Source organism: Elaeis guineensis, chromosome 12, assembly GCF_000442705.2.
Source record: "Elaeis guineensis isolate ETL-2024a chromosome 12, EG11, whole genome shotgun sequence".
In the NCBI taxonomy this organism is placed as follows: Eukaryota; Viridiplantae; Streptophyta; class Magnoliopsida; order Arecales; family Arecaceae; genus Elaeis; species Elaeis guineensis.
In genome coordinates, this window is record NC_026004.2 from 47877280 (window position 1) to 47882046 (window position 4767).

Sequence of the window (4767 nt, forward strand, 5' to 3'; positions counted from 1 at the left end):
AGATCTCTTGAAAGTTTTGAACGATCTCTAGATCAAGGTTGAAACAATAGGTGTGAAGAATTCTCTCCTTGAAAGATCTTGCTTTTCTCTTTCACAATCTCTCTGGTATATTGTGGATCCTCTCTCTTTTTCTTTTTGGATTTTTCATTGATCTCAGGCTTTTTCGTGCAGATTTTTGGATCCTCTCTTCTATTCTCCTCGTTTTTGATTTCACGTTTGATCCGCTATTTAATCTGCAATTTCTTTCATCATTTTAAGCATTTTGTAGCATTAGAAGCAAGAGAAAACAATTTAGGTAGATAAAGAGCCGTTAGAGGATTTTTAGGAAGCATAAATGGCAATTAAAACGGGCAAAAAAATAGCCGTTGCTGACATTTCCCGTCGCAGGGGTCGACTCATGAGTCGACTCATGCTTCAGGGGTCGACTCATGAGTCGACCTCTGTTGCAAAAACCAGAGAATGCGTTTCTGGAAATTCTTGGCTCAAATTAGCAGGGGTCGACTCATGAGTCGACTCATGCCTTGTGGGTTGACTCATGAGTCGACTCACAGGTCGTGCCAAGCCAGAAAACTAGCGTGCCAAGGAGAATTTTTGCGTGCCAATCAGCTCACAGTGCCATGAGTTGACTCATGAGTCGACTCATGCACTTCAAACCTTCATAACTTCAAAAATATAAGTCCAAATATAATGAAATTTTTACTAATAGTTTACAAATTATTTGTTCTATCAAATGATACTATCAAATCAGAATTTTAGTGAAATTATGATTTTGCCCTTGAAGAGCATAAGGACTTTTTCATTTTAAAATTATTTGTATCCCTTCAATCTGCTTTGTAATCATCAAAATCAATCTAGAAGCAACAATCTCCCCCTTTTTGATGATGACAAAATATTTGAACAAAAATATTTATGTTAATGCATTAATTTCAAAAGAATCCATTATAGGTGTATATGCTTGAAAAGAGTATGATTCTTTTGGCATGTAATATAAATGCAAAAATAGTTTGTCCATTTTTTTAAAGATTTGAAAAGGGTATTAGATCATTTTGAGTTCAAGATATATCAGAGCAAGAGAAGATTAATAAATTTTGCAATGTATCAGAGCAAGAAAAATAATTTTTACAATGATATCAGAAAAGATTTTACAATGTATCAGAGCAAGAAAATTTTATAATATATCAGAGAAAATTTCACACTGTATTAGAGCAAATGTCAGAGAAAATTTCACACTGTATCAGAGCAAATGTTATAATATATCAGAGAAACTTTCTCACTGTATCAGATCAAATGTTATAATTTATCAGAGAAACCTTCACACTGTATCAGAGCAAATTTTATCATTCATCAGAGCAAGTTAAAAGAAATTGTAGGGTATATCAGAGTAAAACAAATTTCTTAAGATGTATCAAGGTGAATAAAATTTCAAAAGATGTATCAGAGCAAGTTTGAATTTTGAAATATATCAGAGCAAAAAAAAAATACTTATTTGCATTGTACTTATGATTTTGCTTTTGATGGATGGCTTTTTGTTTAAGTTCTGTCTGATACCAAATTTCGATACCAAATTTCTCAAGATTTTGTTTTATCTTTCAATCCTTGTTTTTGTTTAATTTCTCCAATATTTGTTTAATTTCTCCAATATTTGTTTTAATCTTCCAATCTTTGTTTTTATTTAATTTCTCTAATATTTGTTTAATTTCTCCAATATTTGTTTTAATCTTCCAATCTTTGTTTTTGTTTAATTTCTCCAATATTTGTTTAAATCTCTCCAATCTTTATTTTTGTTTAATTTCTCCCCCTTTTTCTCATAATTTAGGATTTTGCTTTTTGTCTAATTTCAATTTTTGTTTTTGTTTAATTTCTCCTCCTTTTTGACATCATCAAACATAGTTAACTCTTCCTTTTTCTGAAACATTCTTTAATTTCTTCCCCTTTAGAGTTTTTCACAGATGTTTGCTCCCCCTTAATATAGCAATTATCAACAGCAAACAACAACAAGGAGAAGACAATATTTCAACAAGAAGAAAATATATAACCAAAATATGATCATTACAAAGAGGTAGAAATATAGGTAAAAGATGATTCCATTAATATCATAATTGTTTCAATACATAGTTCTTGAAAATAAAATTCAACCAGCTAATTGTCAATACATGGCCCCAAGGTATAGATCCTAGAACAAGATACTAACTCCTAGGACCTAGTAAAGATCAAGATAAGTCAATGATCGGAGTCATCAGATATAGGGTGAGGAGATGATGGATCAGAAGTGCGTCCTCTACCCTGTCTGCCTCTGCCACAAGTAGGAGGGCGAGATGAACTGGGTGGCTGAGAATGCTGAGATGCTAGGGCTGATACCATGAGTCTGATAGAATCAAGTACGTTCAGTGCTCTGGAAACAGATTGAAGTAGAGCAGTGAACTGGGTGGTAGCATGCTCACTCGATCCTCGGATCTCTTTCCTCAGTAGCTCATATCCACCTTCTAGTGCTCCTCTGAGCCTGCCAGCCTCTGCAGTGAGGTCTGTGACCTCAATAGTAGACTCCTGTGGCTGGGGATGGTCCAATGCAAGGACTTGCCCCTGCAAGTCAAGAACTCTACCAGTCAGTCTCCAGACTGTGTCCTCAAGCTTTTGTATCCTGATGGATTGATCTGAAATCATCTGAAATACAGTGGAGATGTGGGGAGTAATGGTCTGATCAGAAGAGGTAGCTCCAGGTGCAAAAGAAGTACTACCCCACTGGCTAGACAGCAAAGAAGCCACACACTGTGAAATATGCTCGATCTGATCGTCAGCCAGTCTGAACTCTGAATGAGGTGCTCTGCTCTCTGGCTGATACACTGATGTGGGCATCCTAGTAAACTCAGAAGGGCCAGCCTCAGTATCAGGAATGAACTAGGTATCTGGTGAAGCTGCCCTGAAGTCATGTACAGGAGAAGATGGACCTTCTTCTTCTACTCTGCCTTCAGTTCTGTCTTCAGCTCTTTCCTCAGCTCTCTCCTCAGCTCTTTCTTCAGAGCCCTTGATCCAACCACCAACAGTCTTTGTAATTCCCATTCGGTGCAGGCTGTGTTGGTTGAAAGTGTCCACATGTGAGAGCTTGGTATGTGTCTCCCCTTCACAGCTAACTCCAAACCTCCTAAATACTCTAGTAAGGGCCATACCATAAGGCAAGTGTGCCTTGGATCTATTCAAAGTTTCTCTCATGGCCTCTATCATAAGTGCAGGGAGGTTTAGGGGGGTCTGAGTGATGATATGAAACATTACACATACATCTCTGCCAGACAGTAAGTCATGTCTACCACTCCTAGGAAAGAAGAGTTTTGTTACATTCTGATGCAGGACCCTCATCTCAATGGATAATAGCTTTGCTTCCAGTTTGTTTAAACTTCCTGAAAAAGCTTCTCCTAAGATAATTCTGATCCCTTCTTCTTTAATTGGGAGTTCCATATATGAGTATCCTTCACTAGGCAACTGAAGTATATCTTCCAATATCCTAGAATCCAAGCATATGTCAATCCCTTTGACTGTTGAAGTCACTGACCCGTTTCCATAATGTAGGTTCTGGTAGAATTCTCTAACAAGGTCAACATAGGTGACTTCCTTAAGGGAGCAGTAAAGTTTCCATCCTTGATTTTTGATCTTGGTAGCAAAAGTAAAGCCTTCTTTCTCAAAGAACCGAAAATCTATATTTTTTTCGGTTTCTACTTTTCTATCAGAAAGAGGATTTACACTGGGGCTTATGGAGGATTGAGAGAGACCTTGAGCAGGTACTGAAACTGGAGTGGGAGCAGTTGAAGACTGAGCATGCTTTTTCTTTCGGATAATTTTCTCAGGCTCACGGATTGATTTTCTTCTTTGGAGAAGTTTCATCTTTGGAGCCATATCCAATAAAGTAGCAGACAAGAAGACTTGAATTGAGAGGAGGAGGGATCACAAGAGAGTAAAGAGGAATTTTAGTGGATAAAAGAAGTGGATTTTGGAAGTTCGGTGAAGTGCTAGGGCACGTTCCAACCGCGCCAAGCAATGCGAGAAAGAACGAGAAATCTCTTTTCCAAGGAGGCGATTTTTGGTGGAGAGTAGGAGGGAGAATTGCCTCGAGATAAATCCTTGGATTTGGAGCAAAAAAGAGTTGGAAAGAACGGCTTTCGGAAGGAAGACGATGAGAAGATGAGTCATCTCACAAACAGGGTTCCCGTTTAAAAACAATGAGCCTGTGGGAAGTTTGTGGGATTTACAAGTTTGCCATTGAGTCGACTCATGGGGGTCGACTCATGAAGTTCAGAAAATCAGGAAAAATATGAATAAATTTCAAAAAAAATTGAAATTTTGAGTGAAGGAATTTTGCTCAATAATAAGTTTTTAGAGTAATAAATTTGAGCTTTTGGGACCAAGATAGATGTTGAAACTTGAGCTCTAATCAATTCTTTGAAAATTGAGAAATTTTAGGCAAATGGATCTAGAATTCCTAGATTTCTCCTAATTTCACAGAATCTATCCTCACTAAGGGCCTTTGTAAAGATATCGGCTAATTGATTTTCAGTGCAAACATATTCAAGAATTACATTTTTATTTTGAACATGTTCTCTTATAAAATGATGTCTTATTTCAATATGTTTGGATCTTGAGTGTTGTATTGGATTTTTAGATAGATTTATGGCACTTGTGTTGTCACATCTTATTGGTGTTTCATTAAGTTTGATTCCAAAATCTTCGAGTTGTTGCTTAATCCACAAGATTTGAGCACAACAACTTCTGGCTGCAATG